Source organism: Camponotus vicinus, unplaced genomic scaffold, assembly GCF_025532165.1.
Source record: "Camponotus vicinus isolate PSW18456_S1 unplaced genomic scaffold, iyCamVici1.0 SCAF_2, whole genome shotgun sequence".
Taxonomy (NCBI): domain Eukaryota; kingdom Metazoa; phylum Arthropoda; class Insecta; order Hymenoptera; family Formicidae; genus Camponotus; species Camponotus vicinus.
Window position 1 is genome coordinate 9,697,182 of NW_028141956.1, and position 24,106 is coordinate 9,721,287.

Genomic DNA, 24,106 nt, shown 5'->3' on the forward strand with positions numbered 1-24,106 from the left:
AATTAACTACTTCAAAAGAATTAGTTTCTAAGGTTAAATCTGAATTTATAGTAAAAAATAAAGTTTTCTTTAGTTTTTATTTTCTTAAATAAAAATTAGATAATTTATTATTATCATTTTTCTATTTCAAATTATTGCATCTCGAGAAAAATTTGCGTGATTTTAATAGAAGTAAATAAAAAAAAAAAGAAATTGACTCATTATTCGTAATTAAATTTCTTTATATTGATTAATATTAAAATTAAGAGAAACATTCTTGGTTCCTTGTTGTGTTAAATAAAATCATTTTATTCGGACATTTAAAATTTGGTAAGATATAAGTATGATATATAATAATAAATATTATTAAATAATACTAAATTAATTTATTAAATCGTTTTTCTTGTTCAAAGTAAAATAAATTTATTTTTCGTTAGATTATATTTGCAATATGTGCAGCAATATTAATTCGAAATACAAGATACAGAATATTTAACATTAATTTATATGCATTATAAATAAATACATAAAATATTAAATCTATCGGGATGGCAGCAAATTAACTGTAACACATAGTATTTGACCTCAATGTGTATAGCTATACAATATTATTGTCACATGCGCTTTGCGTGTATCATTCGCGCGTTAACACTTAAGCAGTAAGGTAGAGATTCGCTCTATTGTCCAATTTTTTTCGAAACCTGATCGTGACAGATATCAAGAAATAATTCACTATAATCATTACAATTGGATTAATTAATTTTTGACAAGCGACTGTAACCGTGTATTGCGATGACAGACCTTTATCGAAGTGTAAAGTATTTTTCGCGATTTATTCATTTATAACAGCTAAGAATCAAAATGATAAAGATAAAAATTATAAATTATTGTTTCGCTTAGATTCTTATAAATAATCTATTATATCTTTTTAACAATATTTCAAATCGAGTATATTTCGATATTTTAAATTATTTACCGATTTAAATGTAATTTATTTTTGGATTATAAACTACATTAACATTAATGATAATAAATACATAACAAATACATAATAAATTATAGAATTTAGTGATTAATATAATAATGAAAGAGTCATATGACCTATCAATTACGAAGTTAATAATTAATTTGTAATTCAAGAAGCACAATATATTACGTATACATGTATACATACGTACGTACATATTGTAAAATATTTCGGTAACGAATTAAATTAACAGTGTTCGACCTTGATGGAATAATAGCGCGCTATTGTTTACGTGCCGTGGCTTTGTTATCATTCGTGCGGCGACCTCGAGCAGTAAAGTAGTGATACTAGACACTCGTATTTTGTCGAATTCATATTTGAAACGCGATAGTGACAAGTATCGGAAAATAATTTGCTGTAATTATTTCAATTAACAATTAATCAACTTTCGACAACATATAACTGTACGATAATAATGACAAGTTTTATCGCACATTTAGCGCGATCATTTATTATTTCAAATAGTCAAAGCAATAAAGCTAAAAATATTGTAAAAAAAGCATTGTTATGGGTCATAAATTGCTTACGTGGAAAATGTATGTGATGCGTGATATCTCGATTTTTAGTAATGGCTTAGGTTTATCGCGTCTTCGCGCTTCGGTTGCCGGAGCAAATCATGCTTTCATCAAACATTATCCAGCAATGTTCAATGAGTTTCAATACTATTCTATCGGAAGTACGATGAGAATAATAAATGCGAAATTGAGATTTCGCGCGAAATAAAATATTGTTTCGCGATCGCGAAATTCGGGAGTGCAAAGTATCGCTCGTTTATTTTCGTGAATTCATAAGTGCCATTCGAAATGTCGCGTGTGATAAACTGCATGAACTTTTAGTGAGTACAAGTTTCGTGTGAATCAACGAACCCTGATGACCCTGACGACCCGACAATCCGAGAAAAGGAGGAGGCCTAGGAGAGACGCCGGCGAAGCAACTTCGAGGTCAGTAATTATTATTTATGTGTTATACAAATTGCATTAATTTAGTTCGTTTATTTAATTGAGAAATTAGATTTAAGCAGAGAGCACACATTAGAAAGAGAAATACTTTTACATAAATTCGATAAAAATTTCATTTAAAGAAAAAAATAATCTTCAGGAATTATTAAAATATTCCATATGTATCTATTTAATATTATGTGTATCGAATAGAAAATTCGGCGCGTATAATAATAATTTTTTTAAATATTAATTAATTTGTGCTCTATAATTTGGATTTTATATTTTTATGTTGTCATAAAATGGATGGACTCTAGAAAAAATTAAATAATTTTTAATAAATTTAACAGATTAAATAAGATAACTTTTGATATATTTTCTTTCAACATATATATTTTAGTATTATAGGAATCAATTGGAAGATAACTTTTTAAGAAAAAATATAGAAAATATTTTTTCAGTTGATAAATTTTATTTAATTTAATTGATAAAAACGTAATGATTGTATTAATTATACATAATAGTAGTAATATTTAAATTATTACGTTAATTTTATGCTAATTTTTTCTAGCACATCCATCAATTTATATTTTGAAATTTACGTAGTGAAAATTATTCTCGAACTTTGTTTTAATTAACAAAGCCAAATTATTAATCAATTGAATTACATGTAATGTACTTTCAAATAACATTAGTGTTTAATTAATGAAATTAATTAAATATAAACGTTTAATTAGTTTCATTTTATTACAAAAATTATATTTCACTAAATGTAAATTATATTATATATTACTATAAAAATTTAAATCAATCAATTTGGAATGATAACGTGACTTTATATTAATTAAAGGTCGCATAATCGTAAAAAATACGTAAATTATTTATATACTTACGCACTTGCCGGCAATAATAATTAAGTGGCAATAAAAATGATTCTTCTGTCTCTTTGATTCATAATAAAGATCAAAGTGGCTAGATACAACTACATCAATACAGACAGAATGAACAAAAGGTGAGCGTAAATACCGAGTGATCGATAATCCGAGCAATATGAGATGTAATAGTCACAGCTTCGACATTTATCCCGGTATCACGTATCCGTCGTACATCAGGGAAGGAGAAAGCGGACCCCGACAAGATGTGTGTTGGCGCCTGCGATTTTGATTTACGCGCGACAACGACGCGGTCCAGGGCGTGGGCGTCGATGATAAACCGCGAGATACGTGCACGTGGGTGCATCGGTCGTCGGAAAGTCGAAACGTCCCGCCTTCATCATTTATCACTCGCGGAAACGAGGGATCGGCCGCGGGATCGGTGTCTTGTTTATGGGGAACGCGGTAATAATACGATTGTGCGAGCTAATGAATGCGCGCGTGCGCACGTTAATGCAACTGCAGATTATGCATATCTCGCGTATCCCTATCTCCTCTTTCCCTCCCTCCCTCTCTCTCTTTCTCTCTCTCTCTCTTCATATGCCGCTCTCCCTATCTACGTCGAACTCGCGATGAATAATGGCCCCGCCGAATGTTGCGATCTCCCGCGTGTCATTAATAAAGACGTCCTCGTGCCTTTAACAAAGCCGCGTTCCGCGAATCTGCATCCCGCGCTCAACCAATACAACGGAGGAAGAGACTTTCACCTACGCGCGTCGTAATGCGAGAAACGTCAGTAACGTTAAGTCATCCCGCCAGGTCATTAACGAGGATTTATCACACCGGTGTTCGACGGATTCGGGACGCGCGCTAAAACACAGACGAGCTTCTTCGTAGCAGTAATGGGCGTTGATTGACATTATTCGAATGTTGAAACTTTCCTGCTTCCCTCACGCTGGAAATAGGGTCAGCGGTATTTTCTCAATGTGACTGCTCCATCACTGTAGCAAAGAAAAGGAGAGAAACACGGTTAATTAACACGGTTTTTCGTCCAAGATGGCGATGATAACGACGATTTTTATTCTTTATAAGCTTGCGATTTGAGCGTCGCATGAATACAATCGACAAAAGTCGCGATAATTAATTAGTAAGTCGCGCTGGTGCGAAAATCTCAGACGACGAAATGCTGAATTTATTCGCGACACCGTGGCAGATTGTGCGAAATAATTACATTACGTACGCAAATCATGCAGGATTCTGCGATTTACTGCCTATGTTTACGGTGCAATTTATACGGTTGAACGTAAATGCGGGGGATTTAATGGATTCGGAATTAGTTACACGCCGTTAGACGGCCGCGTACACACGTTAAAGGTTTAGTCGTATGCCGCGACATCGTTGACGAATTTTCGCGTCGTTTACGCGGCAAAGCTTCAGCAGTGGAGCTCGTGAATATAGAATGAATTTAATCCCGCATGTAAGCTAAATATATCTAATGCAAGTATAATGCAACAGTACAATGATTTCCGCGGATTTTGATCGTAATCTTCGCGAAATAGCTTTGTATGATTTAATTGATTAGTTAGATATTATTATCTTATATATCGAGATACAAGTCTGAAGTTAAATTACCTTTTTTTTAAAAACACAATTGAATTTAATTACTTTTTTTAATATATCAAATTGTTTTATCAAGATAATATTACTTGTTAGTATTATTATTATTTATCATTATCAGAATCAATGTAGACAAATAAAGAATCCTAATTCTGCAAAATTATTATTTAATATAATTATTATTTAATTGATATTTGTATATGATTTCTGATATAATTGTAGTTGAAAATATAATATAAATAATATAATTTAAAAAAATAAATTTAAAAATTAAAAAATTATTTTTAATCAGTTTTTTAATTGAATTATTTTTATAACACAATAACATTTTTATGATGAAAGAAAAACTAAATTTTCATTGCAGTTCTCGAGAAAAATTACATATTATAATACATACAACATTGTAGTTTAATTAAATTTTTAAAATATTTATATTTTAAAATATAAATTCTTTCCATTGTGTAATTTTAATTGTTTTATTAATAAACGTGTTTTTTTATTAATTAGTTTTACTTCAAAAGTTCAACATTCATATGATTCCATTAGGTATATAATTTATTTACATCTCTATTATTTTTTCAATTAACATTGTGCTGTTTCTGCAATAGTACAGATAAAATTCTAGTCAGTCTTAATTATCTCAAGAGATTCAAGCAATAATACACACACACACAACAAAGCTCACATACATAATTATAATTTAAATTATAGTTTTAATTATAGTTCCGATGACTTCCATTTTTATTTTAATTAAAATATAAGTCCGTCGTTATTCGGCTCTTTCGAAAACTGTTGCTATTCGAAAATTACTACGTAATAGTGCAAAGTTTACAAAGTAATAATTCTTTCGAATTTACTCGTAAAGTTTAATGCGTCTATCATAAAATTCAATTTCAGAAACCATTGTTTGAAACGTAAATACATTAATAGAAATATTGTTGGTATGTCAGTTTGCAGGAATTGACATACTCGACTGAATTTTCTTTATATTCATGTATCAATAATATATTTTTCTTGGTGAATAAAAAGAAAATTTAGAGATGTGTGTGTGTCTATAATATAATCTTGCGAGTAACATCTTGTGTATAAGGTTTATCTCTTCGGTACAGGTATCAAGGATATGCCGTCTCTAAACGAGCATGTTTATTATTTAGATTGGCTCCCCTATGTTATACGAGTTTCCCTTGCGTTTAATTGGCACATCGAAATCATAGTGAAAGCACGTTTATGCGGGAGCGTTTCACTCAGCTGATGAATCGCTTGAAGGATCGGGTCGAGAATTGAATTACGTGCCACCGAATTAATAAACTTTTTATGAGCACGGTAGAGATGGAGGGACTGATCGAGATTCATAGATACGACACGATACTTTTCCGCAGTCAGCAGATGATTGGGTCACGAGCGCATAGACGACATGAAACCGAGGGGAAGTATTGTACAAGCAATCTGAAGAAGAGCACATACAAATATCCCTTCGTGTAAAAGAGATAGGAAATTCTAAAGAAGTCTATATCTTTGATCAGATTCATCTATTATGTCTCACGACATAAAGTTTCGCTCGTCTTATTTCGCAGCTCTTATACATGCAGGCTGTCTTAATCTCTTGTCGTGCTGACGAAAAAATCGAAAATACATGTAACAACTTTTTTGTTAAGTAGATTAATTTAAATCATTTATTTAATTTATGTGTATTAATGATATGATGAAAAAAATAGATTCAATAAAAAGATTATCGACGATTGTAGTCTTAAATTTCGTGAGATGTAATTGATGAATGACAAGGAGATATTTCTTTGGAATTTTCTATCTCTTTTACACGAAGGGATATTTGTATGTGTTCCTCTCAAGATTGCATGTACAATACTTCTCCTGGTTTCGTGTCGCTATTACGACTCGGTATTGTAGGGATATCCCGTAGTAGCCGGCAATCGAGATAAAAGGGACCACCTAGTGAAGTATCGCACCACCGACGTTATTACTTGCGGTACGATGGTCGCGATACACGGGAGCGTATCCTTATTACAACATTCCATGCGTTACGTCTTTTGATAAAGTAACGCAGCCGATCGAATCGATAAAAAGAACAATGGTGCGTGGTGTCGCCTGGTAACATAAATCGGGCACTACTTTCCCTCGGCGACCAGCACAACTGCGTAAGATTCTGCGTAAAGGAATATAAGGTACCGGCCATTGTTCTCGGGAGTCTTCGCGACAGCACCGTTATTTGCGACGCGAGACAGCTCGCAATCTTAATAAAAGTCAGCTAGTAAAAACTGGAATTACTGTCGCGCGACCAGAAGTACATAAAATAACTCGCTTCGAACAAAATGAGAGAGGTATTTATAAATATGAAAGAAATATACAGGGTAGGCCATTTTAATCTACGCACTGAAATATCTCAAAATCCATAAGTTTAAGACAAAAATGTTTCAGACAAAAGTTGTATGGTTTCGAGGGGGACATAAGATGGTGCCATTAGTTTGACCTCGAAGAGTCACCTGAAGGTCACGTGAAGGTCGTAAAGAAAACACATAATTGTTTCGAAAAAAAAAATGTAATTGTTAATTGCAAATTACATTTTTTTTTTCGAAACAATTATGTGTTTTCTTTACACCAATTGATTTCTCTCATTATTTTGTACATAAAAGTATTAAGGTAAGATAATTGAAAAATGAATATTTTACAAGATATTTTACGGTTTATGTAAAATTAAGAAATGATTTCAAACCTCATAACTCGGAAATTACTTAACGAAAACTAACTTAATTATAGTGTTTTGGAAAGCTCTCGAGATGAGCTACAAGAATATGCAAAAGCATATAGGGTGTCCCATTTAAAAAGTTGGAGGTGACCTTCACGTGACCTTCAGGTGACTCTTCAAGGTCAAACTAATGGCATCATCTTATGTCCCCCCCGAAACCATACAACTTTTGTCTGAAACATTTTTGTCTTAAACTTATGGATTTTGAAATATTTCAGTGCGTAGATTAAAATGGCCTACCCTGTATATAGCGTCATAAAAATAACGATTTTGAAAAAGAAACGATTCGTGTGTATGAATCGTTTTGAAAAAGAAACGATTCGTGTGTATGAATCGTAATTACATATGGCTAATATTTTCCTTTTTTTTCACGAGCGTAATTATGAATCAGGGAGAAAAAATATTTGACGTCGCATCAACATCACTCTACATCAGTTGATTAAATTTTTCATTCCACGAAAAAAGATTTCACGAGAAAACGAGATTTAGCGTAGCGAAGAAATCGCATCTGATCATTTAATCTCCTCTCTGGTCGCGACCAAATTATATTTGGAAAACGAAATGCGTGGAAAACGAAAAGTGTGTACAGTCCCGTGGCCACGGGTCCGTCAGATTTCACGTGTCAACTGGCACCCAGGACAGACAGTCACGTTTGATCTCGTCCGGAGATACTGTCTCTCCGTTCTTGAGTGTCCATTTGTAGACCTCTATCTGACGGGACGTATCGATACCACGCGATACGTCAAAATACCGATAATCCGCATGAACGGTTCCATGAGCATGATGCTATTATTATCGAGAAATCTGCTGTCGCGCTTGTTGGAAAAATGGAAACGGACGTTTAATGGCGCGAAAAAAAGTTTCCGATCCGTAATGGAATGCGATGCTATGTAACAGCAAATATTCAGGACCTTATATATACATATATACAAAATTCTATATATATAAGTCTCATTTTAATTCATTTTATCAAATACCATATTTATTATCAAAGACTATATATGCAAAATTTATGCAATATGTAGATATAACTTTATTTAATATTTTAGATTTTTAATAGAAAGATTATTACGTGAATATTATGGCAAATGAATTTTTAGTTCGGTTCCTTGCATGATTTAAAAAAATGATTTTTCTTTACAATATTATCTATTTCATTAATTTATTTATGTAATCGTTTTGAATAATTTTTTCGTTTAATCTATTTTTTTCATAAGAATAATTCACAATAAAAAAATAAAACCATTATCGTGGTGCTTTTATCGAATATCTGCAATTTCACGCTAAAGATTGTCCCATTAACCAAAATATCGATTACCCGGACACTTTCTATCATCCCTCATCAATTCGTATAATCGACTTTCTGTGATGTATTTCCCTCGCACAATCGAGCTACGCTAAATCGTGGTACGATCAAGGAGAATCTCTCATTAGCTCGAGAGAGAAATTATCGATAAGGAAGTCAAAAAATTTCGGAAGAAGATGGATTCCATCAAGTCAGTCGATACGCAAAGTTATAGGACTCATTCGTCGGGGAGGTCGTCGTAGATAATGACCGTTTTCTTTTATATCGCCGAAGGGCCTTTTCGCGCCTTTCACCTTTTTTTCGCGGCGGGATCGATCAAGATCACGAAAACGCACCGACTCTTCCGCACTAACATCCGGAAGGAGCAACGAGGGTGAATATTTATCAGCGATCCCCCGCCTCCTTCTCTTCCTCTCCTTCTGTCCACCTGTCACACTGTGACCGCAGTATCGTCTGGTATAAAACATCCCATTAACCGGCATGAAAGCCGATCTGCCCGTTTTACCGCCACCCTCATGCGCGCGCTTATTTTTCCTGTCTAGTCGCCAGATACAATCGCGTAAGAAATAACGTGGTATTATATCCCGTCAGGTCTTCCGTATCATCCCTTGTGCGCGTCTAATTTTTTGCACCGTGCTGTGAAAGAGGTTGAAGAGAATGGTCAACATTTCCATTCGTGCCGGTTACATGGTAAACTCCTCTATGTGAAATCGCACAAAGGGTTACGCTGAAGTGTTTTCTGCGAAGTGACGGTGGTCGGAAAGAAGAAAAAAGTTTCAAAGGGTCGCCGTTCTTGAATCGCGACAGTTATCTTGACGCGAATTGTATTCCGCAAAATTATTGGACAGCGACGTTTACTGAGGGAATGTAAGCTACTTTCTGAAAAATAAAAAATCTCTCTGCGCGAAAACATAACAATTTCAAGCAAATTTCCGAAGCAATTGAGATTCTGATGACATTGGTTACTCTTTCGTTTTCTGGATATATATATATATATATATATATATATATATATATATATATATATGATATCTATTTTTCTCTTGCGGTTGGGTCAGGGTTGCGGGTTGAAAGATCCTCAGAGACTTTTGGTTGCCATTTCAATTTCGGTCGCATTCTCCCGATTGCCTGACTTGGCGGTTTTCGCGAAAGAATGAGCCATTTATTTTTCCAATTATTTTTCCGTCAGATATCGCGATAAGATGGATTAAGTAAATTGCTTAAGATGAACTGGATATATCTGATTTTATTTCGTATTTATCTTATTCGATATTTATTTTATATGCCGTAAATAACATTTTAATCACTGTTAATTTTTAAAAACGAAACATTTATATTTTTGTTATGCTTATATATATAATTTTATTAATATTTTAAATTTTTAATATTTTAAATCTCATAAGATAAATTTGGCTTAAAATCTATCAAAACTTATTTAATAATAAATTATGTAGATGTTAGATAATTGTTAATTATCCTTTTAATCACTTATTATGCCAATATATATATGTTAACATTTATAATATATCCGTATATTATTGAAGATCTTGATAATTATGACTATGAATAACCTTTAGACCTATAGATTATGTTAAGCTTGAATAGATAAAATCCTATTATCTTAAAAACAAAACTGGAAATTTTTTTCGTAATTTTTTTCAATCGCACAACAGCTGCACCCTATTATCAATTCGACGCGTTAAATATTCATTTCAGTATATGAAAAAGTGATTGACGATCGAAAGGGTCAACTTACTAATCGCTTTCGATAATTTCTTCTTTTCGTTCATAGGAACTGCAATGAAAAAAGAGGGAAGAGGAAAGTTCATCGAATGAATGGAACCGGGAAAACTCGGGAAGGAGGGGAGAAAGCAGTCGCGAGCGAGACGTTAATGAGGGGAGAGAGCGTATGCACGTATGTGTGGATATGCATTCACACTCGCGTGCTCGCAAGTACCTCCAGAGCCAGACTTGTCGCCGAGCTGTGAGCGCCAAGTAGTCGAGGTACGTATGTGACCCGGCTCGTTCTAGACATTCAGCAGACTGCGCCGCAGCACCCTTCATGCGAGATTTACGCCCGCACGAACATGCTCGCAATAATTCCTCCGACAGTCATTCGAGCGGCAGATGAAATCGTCAATTAGCGCCGCGATGATAATTTGGGGCGTTGCGAATAATCTTTATTAATCTTTCGCGATAATCTTTCAAACGAAAATCTTTTTGTATTTTTTTTAGAATAATCAGATTGATTTTTGAAAAAATTAGGGGGATTCTATTTGAAATAAAATGCAACTTTTAAGTGTATTAATGAAGTGAAAGGAAAAAGTATTAAGTATTTTTGAAAAGAATTAAGAATTTGTTCAATTATTCAATTTTTAATCATATCATTTTTTCTATTTTCGACAAAAGATATCAATTATTACAATTTTGTTAAAATGTATTGTGTAGAGATGTGTTCTGTATATAAAAATATAAAAAATTGTTTTTTTTTTAAATAGAAGACAAACATTGAGAAAAAACAAATTTGATTCTTTTTACATTGTTTTTTAACATAATATTATTTTTCTCTATCATTTTTTATTAATATAATAAACAATTAAAATTCTTCTTAATTTATCTTTTTCCAAAAGTAGTTTTTAATAAATTTCAATAAATTATATCAAATACGACATGATTCGAATAATTTTTAATTAAAATGTTTTTGTACAACACAGATCAAGTTCAATTTTGATTTGTTTGTGAAAAATTTATTTAAAAATAATAATAAAACGTAACTTAAACAATTGTATAGGCAATTGAAATACGATCTATAAAATAGTGGTGATTTCAATCTATCAATTAAAATACCAAAAATATTGGAGAAATCAAAATATAAGATATTAAATATCTGGAAAAAACAAAATAAAAAAAATGAATTTTATTGGGTTTTTTCATAAAAAATCGTATTTAAAAAAAATGAAAAAATACATGAAAAAAAGAATTATTTTTTTCCTATTTATTTCTATCTATATTCCGTGAATCATGATAGTTGGACGCGTCACATGTCACATAAAAAGTATTATTTTCTTTTCACTACAATTGTCAATAGTATTTTCTGCACACACAGTTAAAGACTTATCTCTTACCGAAGCAATTCGCAATAATGACCAGTGCGAGAACAACTCTTGAAGCATTCTACCGAGCAAACAAAGCTAGCAAAATGTTCTCTTCGCCAGGCGTTCGCCAGTCAAAAAGTTCTCATGGAAATACTGACGTTACTCTACGCTAGAATAGGATAGGAACGCGATGAAGAAAGAAGGGGGGAGAAGGCGCTTCGATAATAAAGGGCGCTTTTTGGTTCGATCGAAAACTTTTTTCATCTCGCTGGTACCACACCGATCGCTCGCGAACCTCTTTTCCCCCATCCTCGCGCTTCTCCATTCGCGATCGTTCTCGAAACGAGGAACCCATTATTCGAGAGCTTTGGCGGACGTAAGTGTTGACAGATAAGTGAAAGAGGCGCCGGCGTGGCCGCTGGTAAACGGAATCAATGGTGAAAGGAAAACGCCGAACTCCCGCGGCGTTTTAATCAATCTCCTTCTCGCCTCCCACTCTTCCTCTCTCACTCTTTCTCTCTTACCCTTTCTCTCCTTCTTCCTCCTCCCTGGTCTTTCTATCTATCGCCTCTCGCGTCTTTCGGAGGCACCTTTTCATAGCCCGATGCCTCTCGCTTCCGTTTCCTTTTCTGCTCGTAGGTGAAGTCCCTCCTCCTTCTTCTCCCTCTGTCTGGCCTCTCTTATCCGCTCTTTCGTATCTACCCTGCAGACAGGAGATGTGAGAGAGGAAGGGAGGGAAAGGGGCTCAGTATCTCTCTGAGAGCAACGCCACCGTAGTTTGTATAGTTTCATTGAACTTGATGCAGGGAGCAGAACAGACGGCTGAGAAGGGTGCGAGAGACAGGGGTGAGGATGACGAAACACGAGGATCAGTTTCGTTGCGAGGGTGGCGCGGACATTCTGTATAGGCTACGGTTAATCAGCTTCGAGCAGTGACGGAGGTTCTTGTAGAGAGTCGCATGACGAAAGCGGAAGACTGCGCTTTGCTTATTTATGTTGGCCGTTTGAATCGAGGGTGCTGTAAATTTTGAATGTTGAGAAAGATAAATTTTAATTCCATCTTTGATTGCTTTCAAGATACAGTTGTTAATGCATGTATTATATGCATGCACTATTTCCGAGAATCGTTTTCAAGTTTTTGAAATCTCTTAGAATTTGATCCTTTCTTTTTCCTCTTTTATTAAAAAAGTAAATTTTTGAAATAATTAAATCTTTTTATACATTTCACCCTGGAGGAATATATGATAAACTGTTCTTATCTTGTAGATTGTAATTTTTCATTGATCTTTAATACTAGAAAGAGCGGCTTCTTCCTGCTGAAATAACAATAAATATTAGATTAACAATGGAGATACATCTTTAATTTAAATAAGACGAAATGTATGGCCCTAAATCTATTTAATTTTATATGAAATGATCGCGCTTTTTCGCATAATTCGAGTCGGTCAATCAATCAGTCAAGTCAGTCAGTCGGGCGACCGGTGCGGGAGTTGCGGCGAGGGTGTTCGCAATCAAATATTCAACAGACGCTGAGCTGCAAAGTGCCAGAAACTCGTTCCAGACCCGTCCGCCATCCCGGCGGTGGCTTCCTCCCGCGGGACGTCGTCCGGGAGAACCGAAAATCCGACAAGCCCTACCGTCGGCTCAACGTGCGACGTCCGTCGGGAAACAAATCTGAGAACTTGCCTACGCCAAGTCTGCCTCCCCCTTTGCCTCGTCTCCGCCGATCACCCACGCACACTGTTAGTATTTGGTTTCCGATCCGCGCTCGCGATATTAAAACGTAATCGTACACGAGATGAGAGATGACTAAGAGCGAATTCGAAGCAATTTATCAGTCGTAAATTCGATTATCGAGATCGAATGCGGGAAGATGAGCTTGCGCGAAATATTCCGTCGCGAGAGTTCTGGAATCTATGTTTCAGTGAAGGATTTTTATTGCCTTGCATTTCGCGTTTTTAGATGGATTATTATTGATTTTTGTGACATCAGTTTTTTTTTTATTTTACATATTTTGCTTGATATTCCAATAAGTTTCTTAATTAAAATAATTGCAATATCCTGAAACCAATTTTAGCTTCACTTTTTTTAATAATTTCATGAAATTTATTAAATTTTTATCGTTATTTTATAATTCCTTTTTTCGAAGTAATCAATTTTACTATATATTTTAAATGTGAATCAAAACAGTAATGTTATATTATTGAAAGAAGAAAGAAATTTTTTTATCGTGAAAAAAAAGAGAGAACGTTTTTAATTAAATGCCGCATAAGAAGCTTCCAAGTGTGCAATGGATTTTAGCGACGCCGCAGTACGATGGACGGCACAAAGTTTGCGGTGAGGATTTTAATTAATTTTTGCAAACTTCGATGACCCGCTTTTCCGCAGTTTAGCTGACGCTTTAGGTTTCCGCTTAAGGGCTCGATGTGTCCTACAAACATAAAGCGGGCATGCATTACGTGTGATGTATTACGGGCGTTCGCACTGAAGAGAGGATGGACTTCTCTTGTGAAGGAAAAGTGAGAGAGAGAGAGACAGAGAGAGAGAGAGAGAGAGAGAGAGAGAGAAAGAGGAGCGGGATGAACGAGAGAGTTAAACGAAAGCGAGAGTTATTGTCGGGGTCGTAGAGATTAGCGTTGATGGACAGAGACAATCGCCGACTATAAATCTCCGAGGGTGAGCTCGAAAAGAGAGATAGAGAGAAAGAAAGAGAGAGAGAGGAAAGGGGCAGAAAAAGAGAGACAGAGAGAGTAATATCGGGTAGATTCGAAGGTGCGAGCCATCCTAATTTTGGTTTTTAACGGTCTTAATTAAAATCTGGTCTAAACGATTTTAATTAAGCAGTACTAAGGGTTTGCAATTTTTCTGGCTCGTTGCTGTGAAACCGATGCGGCATAATTTACGCTTTTCCGCGTGAGCGCTTAATTTATATATATATATATATATATATATATATATATATATCTTATAAAGCAAAAGCATATATCTGCCTTCAGGAGAACATATATGTGATATGTTTAAGCGAGAAAAAAACAGTAACGGAGCTGCGAGCAAACATCGAGGAGCTAGGTGGGAGAAAAGGATAGAAGTATCACGGGTTATTAATGAGCAAATTTTGTGAACGAGAGGCTCAGTATAAATATGGTCTTCTAGTTGTAAATTAACCAAAATTATATGAAAAAACTCTCGTGTTAAATGTATGATTAAAATATATTAACATATTTTTACTTTATATTTTAATCAGCATAATTATTAAATTCGATAAATCTCCGAAAATTTTTCAGACAAGTAATTATAAATATTTACAAACATGAATAATGTTTACAGAATAAGCAAAATCTTTTAGAAAACAATCCCGACTTTCACTTAGACAAGAATGAAGGGACTCAATGGATTTCTGCAACATCATCTTTGCTTACAAATTACGTGCGTATTAGATATGCTCGAATAGAAAGGAGGAAAAGGGGGAGAGGGAAGAAGGCAAAGCTGGAGGGAGAATTATCGCTCAGGTCGTAGAGATTAGCCCGTACAGTCTCGATGGGCAGAGAGACGGACTCCGCTTTAAATCTTACATGAGGGACGTAATGTCAGGGAAATTCAGAGATGTGATCCATTAGCAACAATGGCAGTCAGGCGGAGGAGGAATAAGGGAACGCGTGCTCTCCCACGAGAAATAACCGTAATCGCTTTTCTCCCTCTGCATTCTCTTCGCGAAACGCAAAGGGAGAAACACCACGTGTGTATATATATATATATTTGTGCGCATGTCATCCTTCTACTCGAATTTACGAAGGCACCTTCATCTTGTTTATGCATGAGACGTTATAAAAAAAATGCGTAACATAAATTCTAAACTAGTCCTTTCACATGTCCGAAAATATTTAATCGATGGCATTGAATTCCAGCAAATGCTCGAAAACACGGAATTGGGTTCAATGGAACCAATTGCCGATCCAAAAAATATCCAATATAAAAATAAACGAATATTATATTTTATTTTTTAATAGTGTGTTATATTGTATCGCCCCTTTAACAAGCTTAAAGGCTTGTTCATATTTTTAGAATAAAATAAATTTAAACAAATTTTTCTCGTAATCAAAACATGTTTATACTTTTGCTTGTTCTCGGCCGAAATATCGGTTTTCGCATTAACTGTGACAGCTCATATAGCAATAATAATTCACCTATTCGACGTCGATCGAGGCAGAACTGTCGCTCTAGAGACATTCTTACATCTCTTGTTCGCGGGCTTTCATTCTTCGCAAGTACCAAAAAGCCGCGTTCCAAAATAACGAACGGTAAAGGAAGAAGCGGTATGGGGAGTAGTAGGGAAGCGCAAGAGCCGCGAGGCGAAAGAAAGCTTAAGAGTAAAGTGGGAGGGGAGGGAGCGAGGGGGCGAGGGGGCCCACGGGGATGAAAATAGCGAAGAGAGGAGTGAGAGAAAGAAAGAGAGAGAGATGTTCCGCTTTATGAACGATCGGAATTTAAATTGCTTTTCCTCCTCCCGCTGTGGGAAGATGAGGAGAAGGAGAGGGAAGAGGCAGGAGAGGGAGAGGAGGAGGAGGAGTGGGCGAAGTTTTCGTTCCTCCTTATAAATCCCAATACCCTTTGGTATCGGCCGTGGTGCGAGAGAGACGAAGTCGGGGCGATGGGGAGGCTAAAAGTGAGAGAAAGAGAAGCGAAGGGAGGGAGGTGAGGGAGGGAGAACGGGGCGGCAGCTAGTCGCGAATGGAATATGAAAATATTTGGTATATGGACGGAATTCGCGGCGTTTCCTCAGCCACGTCAGCTTTGTAGCTCGTACGAACAGAAAACGCCGGCGAAATTGTGTTCGCCGCGATAACTCGTCGCTATGCACTTTGCGCACGTATTTGCTATTTATCGTTAGATATATTGTGTGTATATAGGTATACCGTATGCGCGCATTGCCACGTATTATATATGTGTGCATGTCTTGGTTCGGTATATGTATATCCCGGACTGATTGGCTCTCTCTCTGTCGTGGCTCTCTCTCACTCTTTCTCTCTTTCTCTGGATATGCTTCGGAATAAAACAACAATACCGCGCGCGGCAACGTACTGTTTTCATTCCGCAACACTTCCGTCAACTAACACGGAGCATGTCCTAAGCGATTAATAGACGACCGTTTAGAGCTAACTGTGCTCTCGGTAATGAAGATTGATTATGCGCTTAACCCTGCAACACGAACCCTTTTCAGTAGCCTTTCAGTTACCCTCGAAATACTTACTTTCACCTCTTTTCATTCTTTTACGGTTGTAATCGTTGTTTTTCAATCGACACGACCAGACTTTAAATAACCAGAAATGTATGTAAAATATCTAGTTTCAATTATATGATTGTTTAAAAAATTTGATGTGCGCTCTAAAGATATAAATAAATAAATACTTTCGTTTGGAATCCAATAAATTTTACTTATAATTCGTCGATGAATAATTTATCATTTTGACAATTTCATGATTTTATAATTGAAATTGTTTTTTTTCAGAAGACATATATAACCGGCGTTTTAAATCATTATCATATGAAAAATATATTTTTTAGTTGGAACCAAGTATTAAGCTTTATGTGATTATAAGAATTGTAAATATTTGTTGAATAATATGAATACAATTGTTATGCGAGATGCGCTTTTTTCGAAATAGCAATCAGGAATGAATCAAATCAAATTAAATTAAATTAAATTAATTAAATTTGATTGTTTGTAGCTGCATATTTGCGGAAGAATCGCAAAGTTAAATAATGTATCGCACGAAATTTTCATAAAATTATAATATTAAATTTGTATAATATTAATAAAAGAATTTATTTTGGAATATTTAATAAAGCGTATATTTACACGTACGTGAAAATTCACGATTATAGATTATATACTGTAGTAAATATGTAATCAAGAAACATTTTTATCTCTGTTAAAATTTACACCGGATATAATATTTTTTCCGATTTAGATAATTTTTACATTACTATTGAATTATATCTCATAATTATTGCGTATATAATAATAGCAATACTTAGATAAGAGGAAGTTGCTTAATGTAATCTCATAGATTAATATAGTAATTTGATACCTCTTTTCAATGATTTTTGCCAACAACTGCTATTATTGGAAGATTTTACGGATTAAGGAGAATAATTTTGTATAGAATTAACAACTCATATACATATAACAGGTATAAAATAAAAGGACTATTTTTAATTTGCTTTAAAGAGAAAGCGATGTAAATGGCTCAATTGATTTAACGTGATTAATTTATTATCTATTTAAAATGGAATTTGTTATTTTCTTGCTCGTTTTAATGATAAAATCGTGATTATAAAGGAGTAGAATGTTCGAAATTAATATGATTCTATATAATTGTATGTAATTTTTTCTCTTTGAGAATAATTAAGCAGTGATCAAATAGTTATGATTTAATTGAGATATTATCGAAATTGTAATTAATTTATAACAGCGCAATCCGACGCATTGACATCGTCATGAATTTTATACAGAAAGTAGAATTTAATTTCGGTCTCCGCAAAACGGAATTCGTTTGACGGGGTAGAGTCGATAAAACAAACTATGTTGCGGGTCAACGGAATATATGTATATGAAAATAAATAAATGGATGTGAAAATACAATGCACAACGGTCAACAAATTTTATTCCGCGTTTAGCCTATTGACAATCTCTCTCTTTTATCTCGCCGAAATTGAAGTCACAAATATATTCGAGAGAACGATAATATAGTTCGATTGTACTATAATTGCTCGTGTTGAAAAGGGCTTTCGGCGAGTGGTAAACGCGAGTTTGTTTAGTTTTAGCGATTCATTTGATTTGCGAAATGCCCGCGTAAATAGTCGAGATATATTTGGGTGCGGTTAAAATATCCTGCGGACACGCGAGATTGGTTTCGGGTATTCTTCTAATCGTGGGAATATTATAATTCGCGCCGAATATTTCAGATATCGCAATTTATTGAATTACTCATTGGCCGAACTACATGCCTACGGTGTTTCCGCTATTTCGGGTGACCCACATCCGAAACGAAGCACTAAACGCCCCGAGCATTGCATTATAATTCAAGTAAATTGCATTTAGCCGATTACGCGATTAACCGATCCGGAAAATTTGAAGCCCATTTCGAATAACAAGGATAAAGCAAACAAAATTGAAAATAAGAGAAAAATATTGTCGCGCATGATTGTCTTCGCATAATGTATAAGTGCTCGCAGGTGTAACGCGCAATTTATCTCACACGTTATACGTGTGAGTCACATTTTTTGATGTAACGAGCTCGAGCGAGTTTTAAACGAATCGTTCTGCGGACACAAACGGTCGCAAGCAGCCTCCTTTTTCCTCCTTGCATCCACCCTCTTTCATCTCGGGTGACATCTGGCGACTCGAAATTAGCGTAAAAATTATTCGTCACAGATCGAGTTTCGTCGAAATCAACTTCTCTCCAACTTCGACCAGCGCGCGACTCGCAGGGAAGCGGGGAGGGAAACAGAATTGCATTGTGCACCGCCGTCGGATAAACGCGGAATAAAGAGACCGTCGTTCTCCTCCCTGTTTCCCGGGGTTAGGTCTACCTTTTCGGTTTACCTGCGTGGATACACCGCGCGCATTCAATGCGGGATACAAGAGGGTGGGCCGCGTGTGCGCAAGGAACCGTAAAGCGGTACTAATTTCTTCGAGGAGGGGTGAAAAGCGGCTGAGAGAAAGAGAGAGAGAGATAGAGAAAGAGGACTACCGCGTTGAAAATGAGATTTCCCGAGGAGAATGTCGCCTCCGCGCGTTTTTGTGAGGTCTTAAGATAAAGAACGACCGCATCTGGCCCGTTCTTCGGGCCCCGACCGGCAAGTCTCACGAAAGGGAAGGGAAGAGAGGGAGCGAGGGTGCGCAAAGAGGGGTTGAGGAGGACCCAGCGTACCGTCGCGTCGCGCTGTAGAAACGTCCTAATAAAATCAGGCGAATTAATCTAATCTCACGGAGGATCCCCTCGAGGGGCCTCCGTGCTACAAAGCATCGGCGCCCCGAGCCAGGTAATTCAATATGATTCGACAAACAGTTTAACAGAGATTACGCCGAGTGTAACTGAGCGGAAGTAATTGGCTCTGCCGTTTCTCTTCGCCTCGTCTGTCCTACCGCGGCGTATCCTCGGAGAGAGACACGATTTCTCTACCTACCTACCTACCTACCTATCTCTATCTATCTGCCTCTCGATTGCCGCCCAAAGGGACGTAAAACTAGGGGAATCGTTTCTACTTTTTTCTCGAAGCGTAATGGAAGCGTAATGTGACGACGGTTGATCCTTTTGCTGGCCACATCCAACGGAATCAAATCGGAATATTTGCGAAGAAGGTTCCGTATCCTTTGATTTAGCGCGTTTTAATAGCCGAACAAGAAGCTTTATTAATCGTGTAAATTTTTTAATTCGGATTGATAGATTTTTAATGTTACCTCTAATCTGCAATCTCTCGCAATTTTGACGTTGCTCAATATGACAATCTTAAAATTATAGTTGGCGTTCTATTTGAATAGGAAGTCAAATCGGAATATTTGCGAAGAAGATAAATTTATTTTTTGATTTAATAGCTGAACAAGAAATTTCATTAATCATGTAAATTTTTTAATTCAGATTGATAGATTTTTAATGCGACATTAATGTTATCTCTAATCTGCAATTTTTTGCAACTTTGACGTTGTTTGATATGACAATCTTAGAATTATAATTTTTCCAAGTTGGCGTCCTACTTGAATAGGAATCAAATCAGAATATTAGCCGAAAAAGATTCCATATCTGTTGATTTAATGCGTTTTAATAACCGACTGAGAAGCTTCATTAATCGTGTAAATTTTTAAATTCAAATTTATAGATTTGCAATGCGACATCAATTATTTCTGTCAAACTGCAACAATCTGTTTCACAACTTTGTTCAATATGACAATCTTAAAATTATGGTTCTTTCGAGTTGGCGTCTTACTTGAATACAATATCGCGCTCGGATTTACGAAAACTCATTATCGCGAGGATTATCGTCGATATCGCGGATATGGCGCTTCGTAGCGAAGCAATTTGTGAGCTGCCGCGGGTAGACAATCGCATAATTAGCATCTATGCAAATTGTTCGTCGCTTCGTACCGCGGTAGTCTCGTCATTGCCGGCGGCCATGTCTTAAGGAAGTTCCCTAATGTGAATGGCGAACATCCCAGGTAAAGTCTCGAGTCGACCTGTTCAAGCGATCTCGGCCCCACGCGAATTTACATCGAATAAAGCGGCGATAATTTTGCCACGAAACATATGTGACAATTCTTTTTATCCTTTTTGAAACGAGTCTCTCCTCGGGATTTTTAGACGACGTCTCGGTTCGCGCCGGGAACTACTGCCCTCTAGAAAGCGATCTGCGTCGTTGTAGACTATTTGCCAAAAGTTTCAGTCGACTGTAAGTTTTTATTTCGCCAAAAATGAAAAATTATACATAAGCAGAAATATTTAATACTTCGTTCATTTATAAAATCTTTGTCAAGTAAATTTTATGAGACGGAAATTATTAAAGAACGAAACGAAATAGCTAATATCATTGACAATTTTCAGATAAAATTTTGATTCCACAAGAGCTGCGTTGTAACAGTTTTTAAGCAATTTTTTATCCATTTAATAAACGAAATGTTTATGATGGTGGATAAAATGCAGAAGCACCTCGAAAGCGATAATAAAGATCAGTCCTGCTTGAACTTCTACAAATCACTGGCCTCTGAGTTAGGTAGCCCCGATTAGAATGCTGTAAATTCTAATCTCTCGACGGGGGAAATGGGATGCAGAGCTGGTTGCTCCTCGCCGTTTCATCGTCCCCCACCTTCCTCTACCTTTTTAATTAGGTGCTCTAATGCCCGAGTGATAAATAAGAACGGAGGAAAAATTTAGGGCGCTAATCAGGTATTCAACGTAGCACGGAAGATAAATTTCGATGAGAAATACATGCAAGAAAGAGATAAAATCAAATATATGTGAGAGTTGTTAATAAGAGTGAGAGTTATTAATAAGGCGAAATATCATCAAACGTATATTTTTTGATTTTATTTTACACTGTTATTATTTTATATGATAATATCTTTTTAATTATTGTATTTATATATTGTTACTATTTTACATGATAATATCTTTTTAATTATTATATTTATTATTACATCATGTAAATAAATTTCTCTCACTTTCCTTGAACTAAAAATGAAATTATATAGAGACCAAAAACGCGAGTACTTTTGCCAGTAGATGATAAACGGCAAAGATCATTGCGACGTAAAAATAAATAGTACATATTTATATGTCTGAATCGTAGGAGGAATTGGAAGTGAGACGACGTCTAGATTTATGCGAGCCTCCTGCCAGGATGTTATAAAGTCGCAACGGAACAACGGCCATGGACGGCGGATGAGGAAAAAGAAAACGAGAAGAGAGAGGATATCGCGGAAGAGGTTGCGGATGCCACAAACGAGGTAGAAATTAATGCGAACTTGAGGGAACAGCCGGGACACAAAGCTCCGAAGGAACGAGGTGGATCCGGGCGAAATGGCCGAGGGGCAAACTCTCGCAAAGGACGACGACGACGACGATGACGACGACGGGGTGAGATCGCGATGGAAGGAGACGAACGTGGTGAGCAGGTGTAGACGAGACTGGAAGCTGGAAGAAAGCCGGGGGGAGGCGACGGCGAGGCGATGGCTGCGTGGTCGGCTGATTAACTTTTTCGCGTTTTTTGATCCTCATAAATTATGTAGGTACACGACGACGGAAGGTTCGCCGCGGGCGTTAAAGGGCTCGGCTTCTTTCCGGCCGAGCGAGACGGGAAAGGGCGCGGAGAGAGGGGCCCCCACGCCATATATGTACTCATAATATATACAATGAACGAAGAAAAAAAGTGAGCGAGCGCATGTTTCACGAGATCTCTCGTCGTGAACTGCCTTGGCTCGCGATCACGCTATGTTTTTAACATCTTTATCGGTGTCTTGAACTCGCGAGAATAATATTTATGAGTCCTGAAAATTACAAAACCCTCCGTCTGAGGATTTCAAAGTGAAATTTCGGGAAGAGTTTGAAACTTTTCTCAATATATTTCAAAATTCCGCGAGGCTGTATTTTAATTTAATCTACCGTCAAAACACTCTCTTAATTTAATGTAAAGTCGCTTCAATGAATGTCCTTTGATTTTCTCTTTTCGTAATTTCTTATTATTTTAATATTGATATAGAAAGAATGATATGACTTCACCGAAGTATTTTATATATTTCTTCACATTTTTATTAACAATCTAAATGCGAAAAATATTTATCGTATATCTGCGTGATTTTTCCTTGAGTTGCACAAATATTTTAGCATTTTAGCATTAATAAAATGATGATAATATTTGATGAATAATATTTTAGCATTTTAGCATTAATAAAATGATGATTAACAACGAATAATTTTTTTGCTGCGATGTACAAGTGAATTAGCGAGATTTATCTCGAGAGATACTAGACGCGGGATGCATCATGGCCACTCTTTGACCCTCGTATTCTCCGCGACACATGGGATTGAATTATTTCCTCGTCGTCGTCGTCGTCGTCGTCCTCGTCGTCGCGACGACCGTCGCGCCATGTAAGCAACGAATTATCCGGGAAACAGGAAGCGTCCCATGGGACGCTGGCCTCTGGTTAAAAAAAAAAGAAAATAAATAAATAAAGCGTTCCGACGACGGTTTTCAACGTCTCGGTTAATTCAATAGTTTCTAACGCGCCACGCGAGGCGGATACGTTGCTATACAAACACCTTTCCGGTACCGTCGACAATGCAGTCATGTTGCCGCGAGCTCATAATTCTGTCGGGAAACAGAAGAGGAGAAGAAGCCGCGGAAATGATACGAACGGGATTAAATTTTTTCGGACTGATAAGAGATAGGGAATTTTTGATCGCGCGAAAAATGTATATGCGACGTGATACGTGTGTACACTGAGAAAAAAATCTAGTTGCATTAATTAAAATTCTGGCAGATTCAATCAGTATGTCTGTTGGAAAATGGACGAACCAGAATTCTTGTAGGAATTACCAGATGAATATGATTAATTTCTTCCTGTTAAATTTACCAAATTTTCTGGTTAATAATACTAAACTCACTAGCACCAAGTCGTCTAAAATTTTTTCCATCTAATCTCAAAAGTCTGTTTAATATTCTGAATTCCAACAAGATTATTGGATAAATTCAATCCAGATTATTGAATAAATTATTTTAAATTCAGTTTGTTAGAAATTAAACTGATAAACAGTGATGCAAGAAGAGGATGCAGCTCAAACACACAATCAGAGAGCTAGCGTCCTCTTTCTGGCACTACTGCTCGTAAGAGAAAAAAAATATATTTTGGATTTAATGTTAATACTAGTTCTTTATATACATTTCATGGCAAATATTGAATACGAGTTAAATTAAGAGTGGCTCGTCGCCTAATGGCAAGCAAAGAAATTAATGTAAC

The 24,106-nt window shown here is 36.0% G+C and overlaps 2 long non-coding RNA genes across 3 annotated transcripts in view; one reads left to right on the forward strand and one right to left on the reverse strand.

The window, feature by feature from the left end:
- The window catches only part of LOC145965985 (uncharacterized), a 232,990-nt gene that overhangs the window by 28,858 nt on the left and 180,026 nt on the right, over nucleotides 1–24,106 (reverse strand). Inside the window, exon 4 of one of the 2 annotated variants that reach the window (XR_014436936.1) lies at nucleotides 2,804–3,817. The exons of the other annotated variant lie outside the window; for it this stretch is intronic. This is a non-coding gene — a long non-coding RNA (uncharacterized LOC145965985). Of the gene's footprint in view, nucleotides 1–2,803; nucleotides 3,818–24,106 lie in introns of those variants that run through there. 2 annotated transcript variants of the gene reach the window in all.
- On the forward strand, nucleotides 1,529–22,347 carry LOC145965986 (uncharacterized). The gene is made up of 3 exons (XR_014436939.1): nucleotides 1,529–1,947; nucleotides 10,293–10,504; nucleotides 21,940–22,347. It is a non-coding gene; the product is annotated as an uncharacterized LOC145965986 (long non-coding RNA).